Source organism: Anolis carolinensis, unplaced genomic scaffold (assembly GCF_035594765.1).
Source record: "Anolis carolinensis isolate JA03-04 unplaced genomic scaffold, rAnoCar3.1.pri scaffold_12, whole genome shotgun sequence".
In the NCBI taxonomy this organism is placed as follows: Eukaryota; Metazoa; Chordata; class Lepidosauria; order Squamata; family Dactyloidae; genus Anolis; species Anolis carolinensis.
In genome coordinates this window covers 10,708,876-10,720,052 of record NW_026943823.1, presented here as the reverse complement: position 1 = coordinate 10,720,052, position 11,177 = coordinate 10,708,876, and the positions used below count along the sequence as shown (strand labels likewise).

The window sequence follows — 11,177 nt, the reverse complement described above, 5'->3', positions numbered from 1 at the left end:
TTTTATTGTTGTATGTTTTCGGGCTTGGTTCCCATGTAAGCTGCTCTGAGTCCCCATTGGGGAGATGGGGCGGGGTATTAAAGAAAGTTATTATTAATATTATTATTATTATTATTATTATTATTATTACTACTACTACTACCTTCTGGGGCATTTTAAAAGCAGCTGGAAAAGTGGGATGGTGGAAGGTTAATTGGGACTGCCCTTGTCAAACTGGGACTACAATCACCAGATGGAAAACAGGCAATAGTTCTTATATATCCCCAGCCCCTTCTACACTGCTGAATAAAATCCACATTGAACTGGATTATATGACAGTGTGGACTTAGATAACCCAGTTCAAAACAGATATTGTGAATTTTCTGCCTTGATATTCTGGGTTTTATGGTTATGTGGAAGGGCCCTCAGCAAAACAATTTCAAAATGCAAAATATGCTTGCAGTCAACTCAGCAGCAGGAAAACCAAAGAAGAGGGCAAAGCTAACATTTTAGTTTTAGTCGTATACAGTAGTCCTTCTGGAGAAAACAACACACCCTTTCCCTTGCCTACTCTGGTGAGCATTTTTATTGAGCAGGGAGAGAGCTCAGATGTTTGAACTCAAGTTGCCAGCTTCCTTGCTCCTTAATCCAACCTTTGTTATGACGCCACGACTTTAACATCCATGCCGTGTAACAGTTAGTGATGGGTGTGGGTCTGACAGGCCACAGGATTTTGTGGTTGGCAGAAAATTGGGCAAGAGGAGCTCTGCCCCATGTCAACAGTTCCCCAAATGTTCATGTCATGCTTATTTGGATACAGTGGTGGCCAGGAAAATATTTTGGTGAAGGAGGTCAGAGTGACAGATGGCCAAATGTCCATTTCCATCCCTTCCAATGAAACATTTACAGCAAATTAGTCCATGGTTCTTCTCACTTCCTCAGCACTAAGCTTGCTGTTTAATCTTGTTGATGTATTGTAGTTGTTTTGAACTGACAAAATTGTAATACTTGTGTTGCAGGTAGAAATCCAACATGTGTGGCTTCCCTTATTGGTACATTGTGGAGATATGATAGCATGACATTGTGGCTTGAGCATCAGACTACAATTCTGGATAGTTGAGCACCGATTTCCCACTGATCCATGGAAACCACTGGGTGACTTTGGGCAAATCGCACTCTCTCAGCCTCGGAGGAAAGCAAAGTCCAACCACCTTTGATCAAATATTGCCAAAAAACCCTGTGATCATTCTACCATAAGTCAGAAACGACTTGGAGGCACACAACAACACAATTACAGCACCGGATTAAGGCTTGGAGACACATGTTTAAATTGACCCCTGAAGCTCACTGCCTGATCGTGAACCTCTCTCTCTGACATAACACATGTAACCTACAAATGATGTTCAAGCATGAAACTGGTAGATGGATTGGTGAACCACATGTGTCATCCTCAACTCCTTGGAGAATAATGACATATAATATCACCAGCACGTAAGGTGTGACAAATCAGCAGGAATAGAACTGTGAGTATTCATCATGGCAGGTAGGTACTAGGTATATATTACTTATGTCTCTGAATACCAGTTTTTCTGGGCAATTTGAATGGGTGGGTATCATCATTTCCCCCATGTCCTGCTTGTGAGTCCCAGCATAGCTTTTTTTCATGTCAAAGGAGCAACTTGAGAAACTACAAGTTGTTTCTGGTGTGAGAGAATTGGCAAGGATGTTGCCCAAAGGACACCCGGATGTTTTTGATATTTTACCATCCTTGTGGGAGGCTTCTCTCATGTCCCTGCATGGGGAGCTGGAGCTCACAGAGGGAACTCATCCGTGGCTCTCCCCGGATTCAAACTGACAACCTTCAGGTCAGCAACCCAACCTTCAAGTCAGCAGTCCTGCTAGCACCATTGCACCACCGGGGGCTGCTCCCAGCATAGCTAATGTTGAGGAATCCTGGTAGTTGCAATTTAACTACCGTATATACTCGAGTATAAGCCGACCCGAATATAAGCCGAGCGAGGCACCTAATTTTACCACAACAAAACTGGGAAAACATTGATTCCAGTATAAGCCGAGGGTGGTAAATTTCAGAAATAAAAATAGATACTAATAAAATTACATTAATTGAGGCATCAGTAGGTTAAATGTTTTTGAATATTTACATCAAGCTTAAATTTAAGATAAGACTGTCCAATTCTGATTAAATCATTATTCTCATCTTCTTCAATGTAAATGTGCTTTTGTATCCTTTTAATAATAATAGAGTAAAATAATACATGTAAGAATAATAATAAATACAGTAAAATAATACATGTAATAATAAATAGAGTAAAATAATAAATGTAATAATAATAAGTTCAGAGTGAAATAATACATGTATTAATAATAATAAAAATAGAGTAAAATAAATGTAATAGTAGCAACAATAATAGAGAAAATAATAATACCAATAATAATAGAGAAAAATAATAAATGTACCATATATTCTCAAGTATAAGCTGACCCAAATATAAGCCAACCAGGACCCTCACCCGAGTATAAGCCGAGGGGGGCTTTTTCAGTCTTAAAAAAAGGGCTGAAAAACTAGGCTTATACTCGAGTATATACAGTACATATGGAATAATAGGGATCTTCAAGTCAGATGGTGTGGGAACTGCCTAACTTGGAGATTTCTGGCTTTCCCCAAATCTGTTTAACCTCTTAAATCAAACAAGATCAGATGGATTCTCAAAGGAACAGATGGTGGGCCAGATCAGTAAGGGACTGTGAACCTCTGGCTTTCTAGGTCTTACTGCATTTCATCTCCCTTCGACCCTCATGATCATCTATCTATGCTGCTTGATGCTGGACACATGGAAAGCCATGGATTCTCCAATGTTGAGGGAGATCTTTGGCCTGATTGAGAAGGATACTTCTTATGTACATATGAACTTCACCAGTGGAATACTTGCCTAGCAAGCAAAGGTTTAATAACTACAAACCAGGGGTTAACAAATGAAAATATCTCTAGCTGAAGCAGAAGACATCTAGGGATAAGGCTTCTATGGAGATTCCATCCTTGAAGTCAAATTGGCAAGGATGCAGAGCTTCACAGAACATCCAGGTGCCAGTATTTGCCAGGATGGAAGGGAAGGCATTGCTAGACAACTGATCTCCGCATCAAAAAAATAGGCTGCAGTATTTGATATTGATAACATTCCTGACTCATTGCCTTCAAGAGGGTAGAGTATATATTAGGACCCAGCGGGGCAGATTCCAACCAGTGGGTTACTTGGTTGAACCCCTGGTCCATCAACAGAAGCAATGTTCAATGTGCCATCAGCTTGCTTAAGATACAAAGCAAAAAGCAAGAATACTGAACTGACAAAATTGAAAGCACATGCCAACCTCCAAGTAAAGATGCTGAAGCCAGATGACTCAAGGGAGAGAACCGGTTACTTGCATACAGTTAGATGACCTGCTTAAATGACCAATTGTGGGAGTTGAAGTCCAAAACACATGGAGGGCCAAAGTTTGCCCATGCCTGGACAAGACTGCCAAATCATGACTATCCCGGGTCTCAAGATTTCGGGTCCAGATCCTGAGACTTCAGGATGAAGCCCTTTGCAATGCCAATAAGTATGAGACCATAAGTATCAACCAGAGCTGTAGAGAATATGCCATTGTGAATTTTGAAAGACAAAATATGCACATATACACTTTGTATGCCTGCACTCTCACCCTGAGATTCTTCCCCTGAAGATGAAGCTCAATAGAGATATGGTATATATAATGAACTGAAATAAAATTTACACTCATTCCCAACACAAACTAGTAGAACTCTGCACCTGAGTTTTCAAACAAAGCAGGAATTATGGCAGAAAATGTAAGCTGGCCAATAGAATCGTGCAAAAACGTGGCCAACTTTACAGGTAAAGGTAAAAGTAAAGGTTTTCTCTGACATTAAGTCTAGTTGTGTCTGACTGAGGGTTGGTGCTCATCTCCATTTCTAAGCCAAAGAGCCGGTGTTGTCCGTAGACACCTCCAAGGTCATGTGGCCATAGGCATGACTGCATGGAGCGCTGTTACCTTCCAGCCGAATCAGTACCTATTGATCTACTCACATTTGCATGTTTTCGAAGTGCTAGGTTGGTAGAAGCTGGGCCTAACAGCAGGACCTCAGCCCGCTCCCCAGATTCAAACCGCCAACCTTTCAGTCAGCAAGTTCTGCAGCTCTGCAGCTTAACCCGCTGCACCATCGGGAGCTCCAACTTACAGGTATAAGACACCAAAAGTTGTTCTTTTGACATGTTACTTGCTGCTTAAAAACTACTGATCTGCTACAATCCATAAGTAGCTCTACCAGAAGGTCCTTATTGAGACAATGTTTTGGTAAGCAACCAAAAATGATTAATGAGGGAAAACACACAACGGCTGCAATGGTTCACGTTTGCCCAAAATCTTGAGGGAAGGACAAGACTCTGCTTGTGCCTTTTGAGTTCATGGACTGTAAACTTCTTTGACACTTTGAAATCAGTTTGCAACAATTGAAGTGAGGTGAAGAGAAAGGGGGGAAATGGCAAGAAGGGCAGAGAAACCAGGACATTTTAAAAGCAGCTGAGAAAGTGGGTCAGCAGAGGATTAACTATCCTGCCAAATGGATGGGGTTGTCTGTCTACCTCCTGACCTTTATTGCATTAGAGAAAATAAATTCCATATTAAGAAAATGTGTTGTGATGTAAGTCTTCTAAATGAACCCCCCCCACCACCACCACCACCACTCAAAATACAGTAGAGTCTCACTTATCCAAGCTAAACGGGCCGGCAGAAGCTTGGATAAGTGAATATGTTGGATAATAAGGAGGGATTAAGGAAAAGCCTATTAAACATCAAATTAGGTTATGATTTTACAAATTAAGCACCAAAACATCATGTTATACAACAAATTTGACAGAAAAAATAGTTCAATATGTAGTAATGTTATGTTGTAATTACTGTATTTACGAATTTAGCACCAAAATATCACAATATATTGAAAACATTGACTACAAAAATGGCTTGGATTATCCAGAGGCTTGGATAAGCGAGGCTTGGATAAGTGAGACTCTACTGTACTTGCTTACCATGCAAGGCTAGTGTAACTATTACCAAGCTGTTTAGCATTTTGAGCATCCAGGCAAATCATTGCATAATTGCGGTAATGGCAGAAAATAACAGGTAGCAACAAGTGATGGTTACAGCATCAGCACACTGAAGCCACGTAGAAAGAGAGGGAGGAATTTCAAGAAGATTCTCAGAAAACAAAGCTGTGGAAAAGACCAACCAAACCTGGAACTGTAGTTTCAAGACGAGTCAAACTTTCAGATCCAAAAGTTTCAAGAAACACTCGGGGATGTGGAGTTCACTGGAAAGCAGCTCTCTGCAAGACCTCCTTGTGGCCTCACATCCCAAAGGAAAGCTTTGTTTTGAGAGAACAAAGAAAGGCAAGAGCAGAAAAGGGGAGATTTTTTTCCTCCTTCGAATGGTGGCACTTACTTGTCGTCTGATGATGAGACAGGCGTTTCCTCCCTCCAAGGATGTCCCCAAGCAGGTAACAGGACTTGCAGCGGCAAGTGCAGCCGCCAGAGTGTGGGCAAGGCGGCCAAGGTTGCCTCTGCCAAGGCCCAGCCTTGTTATGGGAGGGGATGACAGTGTGGGAGGGTGTGCTTGGCCCTGCAGGGGATCAAACAGGTTCCTCCATCTGCCACAGACGGAAAGAGAGCAAGCCTCCCCCCTCCTTCCTCGCCCCTCTCTGCTGCTGCCTTTCAGCAAAGAGGTGCCTCTCCCTGGGTACATTCTTCACATTCCCTGCCTTGTGTCGCACAGTCGTTCGCTCTGGACACCCTGAATGACAGACAGGCTTCGAAACCGAGGCACAGTGGGGTTGTTTATTTCAAATCCCAGATTGGGTCTCCGAGTGTCAGGTTTGGTACCCAAGGAGGCCAAACACCAGCCACCAGCTCATGAAGTTGCTTTCTCCCATCTCTTCAGGGCCACACATTCACGATAAATCTATATATATAAAAAGGTAATGAAATTTCGGCTTAGGACAAAACAACAAAACTACACATCCCAGAAACACTAAACTTGGCAGCACAACCCCTCATCCATGCCTCTACGTTCATACAACACAAAGAAAACAAAAAATAAAGTCCTAATTAGAGGGAGAGGAATAATTGTTTTTATTCCAATTGCTGCCAGTTAGAAGGCTAAGCTCCGCCCACTTGGTCTCCTAGCAACCCACTCAGCCCAGGGGACAGGCAGAGTTAGGCTTCACTTAGGCCTCTTCCACACTGCCTATAAAATACAGATTATCTGCCTCTACGTTCATATAACAAAAAGCTTCAGCTACTCCAGAAAACAACCAGGCTTTGAGACTGCAAGGCTATTTGCTGCTATTCCACCTGGCCAACAAAGGATTCCCATAAGCCACAGCAATGCGTGGCCGGGTTGCTGATTTGAAGCACCGACCTAAGACTCTCACACATGAATCCAATGTGCATCTTCTGCACCAAGGAGTTATGAATCTCACTATCATAGAATCATAGAATCATAGAATAGTAGAGTTGGAAGAGACCTTGTGGGCCATCCAGTCCAACCCCCTGCCAAGAAGCAGGAAATCGGATTCAAAGCACCCCCGACAGATGGCCATCCAGCCTCTGCTTAAAAGCCTCCAAAGAAGGAGGCTCCATCACAGTCCGGGGCAGAGAGTTCCACTGCTGAACAGCTCTTCTCACAGTGAGGAAGTTCTTCCTGATGTTCAGGTGGAATCTCCTTTCCTGTAGTTTGAAGCCATCGTTCCGTGTCCTAGTCTGCAGGGCAGCAGAAAACAAGCTTGCTCCCTCCTCCCTATGACTTCCCTTCACGTATTTGTACATGGCTATCATGTCTCCTCTCAGCCTTCTCTTCTGCAGGCTAAACATGCCCAGCTCTTTAAGCCGCTCCTCATAGGGCTTGTTCTCCAGACCTTTGATCATTTTAGTCGCCCTCCTCTGGACGCTTTCCAACTTGTCAACATCTCCCTTCTACTGTGGTGCCCAGAATGGGACGCAGTGTGATTCCAGGTGTGGTCTGACCAAGGCAGAATAGAGGGGAGCAGGACTTCCCTGGATCTAGACGCTATTCCCCTATTGATGCAGGCCAGAATCCCATTGGCTTTCTTAGCAGCCGCATCACATTGTAGGCTCATGTTTAACTTGTTGTCCACAAGAACTCCAAGGTCTTTTTTGCACACACTGCCGTCGAGCCAGGTGTCCCCCATTCTGTATCTTTAAATTCCATTTTTTCTGCCGAAGTGAAGTATCTTGCATTTGTCCCTGTTGAACTTCATTTTGTTATTTTCGGCCCATCTCTCTAGTCTTTCAAGATCATTTTGAATTCTGCTCCTGTCTTCTGGATTGTTAGCTATCCTTCCCAGTTTGGTGTCATCTGCAAGTGGGATTCAATATCTTAGTATATCTGCCTAGGACAATGATGGGCAAGCTTTTGCGCTTGGTGTGTCAAAATTCACCAAAAAGCCTAGCATGACTTGGGTGGTGTGTCACTTTGAGAACAAAACCATAATTTCGCAATATGTATAGTTTAAATAACAAAGATATAATTGTAATATATAACTGTATTTAATAAATCAAAAACTATTTACTACCATTATTTCCATGTACAACAATCTATGGTACCTCTTGCAGTTTCCACGCTGATTTCTCTCTATTCTAGTTTCAATCTAGTCATGAATAATGAATAATAATATAATAGTAATAATATGATAATATATTACAACAATAATAGAATGAGATAATTATATATATATGTGTGTGTGTGTGTGTGTGTGTGTGTGTGTGTGTGTGTGTGTGTGTGTGTGTGTAATATGCATAATGGACTAAACAACAAAACCACTGGACCAAATCACATCAAATTTGGCCACAAAAGACATAGTCATCCAATCAATCTGCATGCGGCAGCGTGTCAGCAAAAATGGCTAGGTGTGTCAGTGCTGACTCGCGTGTCATAGGTTGGCCATCACTGGCCTAGGACCATGCCAAGTGGTCTAAAACTTTAAAAAGTTCCCACCTTCATGTTCTCCAATTTTGTTCAAATTTTAGTTGTAGTGCCAGTCAAGTGTTAAACTAAGTTTCCCAAATTTTGAGGTCTCTAGCTGCAATAGCTGTCAATCTAGATCCCCGTATCTGAAGGCTAGTCAGTCAGCGTGTGGACAGCATTTAACAACAACAACAACAATAATAATAATAATAATAATAATAATAATAATAATAATAATACGTTTATTTATATCCTGCCTCCATCTCCCCCGAAGGGGACTCGCGGCGGCTTACAGCAAAATCAGATACAAAACAATGATAAAATATGAAACATCAAAGAACAATAACAAAACCAATAATAATATATACACAATAACCGAAAAAACACAACACAGTATTAAAACATCAAATTAAAAACAATGAGGTTGCAATAGTGGATAAGCAAAGTGCGCATTATGAGTTACAAATTCATAAATAGATAAAGTGCAACAGATTCATTTAAGGTCACATTAGGTAGGGAGGAGCCCTGAATTAATGTCAAGTAATCAGGAGAAGTGCAACCAATACAAAAGGTCGAGGAGTATAATTGTAATTATGATGGGCATGAGCAATCTTAACCAAAATACCGTTTTTGGGGTGTAATAAAGCTGAAACTAAATGTCTAAGAATGGCTAGTAAATTGAAATCCTATACAGTTTTTTTCCTGCCAGTTCTGATGAATTTAATTTTAACATTATGAATGCAAAATCCAGTCAAACAAGTTGACTCAAAGTGTGCATCAAAATGTATCACAATATTCAGACGGCAACAATTTCCATGCAAATGAAGATACGGACTTGAAATTTTGACCAAGCATTATGCTTGTGCTGGACATAACACTGTCAAATTTGCAACTACCCAGCATTTATAACAGCCCTGCAGTAATCTCTTCAAATTTGGCACTTTTGGCACAAATGGTAGAAATCTACCAAAGTTCAAAGCCAATTATTAAAAAAGAGTCTACCTGGATATGCTTGTGAATAGTATCATCCGAAAGTGAAAATTTTGCTCTAAAGACTGATATGTTTTTGTTTTGCAATGCAACCATTAAGTATCCATTTACTCAGGTTTATAAAGGTCATCTTTTAACATCCTGAGATATATCTCCTTTTGGGACATAAGCGGATAGATAAATTGGCTTAAAGGCTTCATAGTCCAAAATTTCTTGCCCATTTTATCAAACAATTCTTGACTTCTTCTGTTTCTGTGGTCCATTCTAACAAATTATAATACATCTTGATATTCTTTCTTTCTTTCCATTTTGTATTGTCTTATCCCAAAAGTTTTCTTTATTGCCAAAACCTGTATCCTTGTCCTTCATAAATTGTTCTTTTGTTTGAGCATATTGGAACCAAGATACTTTGTCATATTTTTGTCTGATTTCCTCTTGGGTTTTTAATGGATATTCACCATTCTTTTTTATCAGAATTTCTTTGTATCTTGGCCATTTAGTCCATCCCAAATGTTTTTTCTTATTTGTCTCTAATGGTGAAATCCACATTGGTGTTTTTGTATATATTAGGTTTTTTTTGTATTTTTCCCAAGTTTTGATTAATGAGGATCTAATAAAATGATTACCAAATTTTTTTCCACCTTTCTTTTTTCATACCAAAAGTACGCGTGCCATCCACATCAGAAGCCTTTCTTAAGTTCCATTCATTGAGCCATGAAAATAGTTCCAAACTAAATGGTTTTGGAATGGAGTGGCATATGGGAATCCATGTTAAAATATGCCAACCGCTGTGCAAACTCAGTGCTCCGATGGAACAGGGGAACATGTCCTGGCTTCCCATAAACACCGTGCTCTTAACACCCAACTTGGCAAGAGGACTGCATTCTCCTGCCACTTGCTGTTAAGGAGGAGAGAAGCTCAGAGGAGAGACTCACGAAAAACCCGTTTGGTTTCCTTTCGTCACATGGGTTGGTTGGCTTCCGCACCCAACATCTTGACTTTCAGCATCATTCGCATTGTTTTGGGGAAAGGAAGGGGCAAAGCCTTTGGAGACTGACTCTGACAAAAAACAACAATGCAGGGCACCAAATTAAATATTAAGGCTCTTAAATACAGAACTATTAGAAAGAGATTATCCCTTTTGCAGATAGATGGTTAGTTTGTGTAATTTGTTGCTCCATGGCTCAGCAGTGCAGCAAAGCAGACCGAATAATAAAATGTTTGCAAAATTGACCTATGTTCAAGATTTCTAGCCATTTCCAGTTATGTTATTGTTTGCAGAGCTTCAAATTCCAAACACAAAACAAAAACTGATTGTTGAGTTCCTTACAAGGAAGTAAGAAGAATTTCAAGCATGCAAGAAAGTGTGCTAAGAATACATTCCTCATTATGAAAATGGAAAGGCCACATTAAACTTCAATATACCTTGCACAACATCGCCTAAAGTTGCATATGGATTTTTTTGAGTGTGGAATGCAAACGTTGCAATTGATTCGGTTGCACATGATCATACTCTACTGGCTTGCTAGCAAACTGAGACACAACATCATAAAGCCGTTCAGAAAAGCACATCCGGAGCTTGGAATGCAATCGTACTTGGTCTCCTCTACCTGGAAAAACGAGAACGCAGACGTTTAACATAATAAATACATTTGTGATAGGAAAGACGTTGGAAATCCTTGCTTCACACTGTTTCTGACTTAAAAATAAGTCAAAGTATGTTTGTACCACAAAGGCTGTCGCTAGGTGAAGTAGCCCTCTGTGATGCCACTGAATTGGCTGTCGCTAGGTGAAGTGGCCCTCTGTGATGTCACTGAGAATGAAAAGTCACAGGTGTATGAGGGGAACCATTGCCATTGTGTTGTCGTAGAGGATGGCTTTCTCAGAGCTGGAGAAGGGAGAAAGTAGGCAGGCTGCAGTCCCAACGACACCCGAACCCTAGTATAACTATAAAAATATAAACTAAACAGGAAACAGATGGACCAGCTTCAATTATGGCTTGATAAAGTCCTTAAACTCCAATTCCTAGTTGTGAAAATACATACACCATGAAAATATTTTCTGAGTGACACAGAAATGTTGTTTGCATATTTTTCTAAAAACAAGCAAACTCAAATGTAATAACAACGAATACTCAGTCTATCGACATGTTT

General features: G+C 40.8%; 1 protein-coding gene across 6 annotated transcripts in view; it reads right to left on the bottom strand.

The window, feature by feature from the left end:
• znf185 (zinc finger protein 185 with LIM domain) overlaps nucleotides 1-5,723 on the bottom strand; it is a 61,582-nt gene extending 55,859 nt beyond the window's left edge. For 2 of the 6 annotated variants that reach the window (XM_008114655.3, XM_008114656.3), the window contains exon 1: nucleotides 5,494-5,721. The gene's annotated coding sequence lies outside the window, so the exon portion shown is untranslated. Of the gene's footprint in view, nucleotides 1-5,493 lie in introns of all 6 variants that reach the window. The other 4 variants (XM_008114657.3, XM_016995047.2, XM_008114659.3 and 1 more) reach the window with 4 other exon arrangements.
• Nucleotides 5,724-11,177: the final 5,454 nt, after the last annotated feature.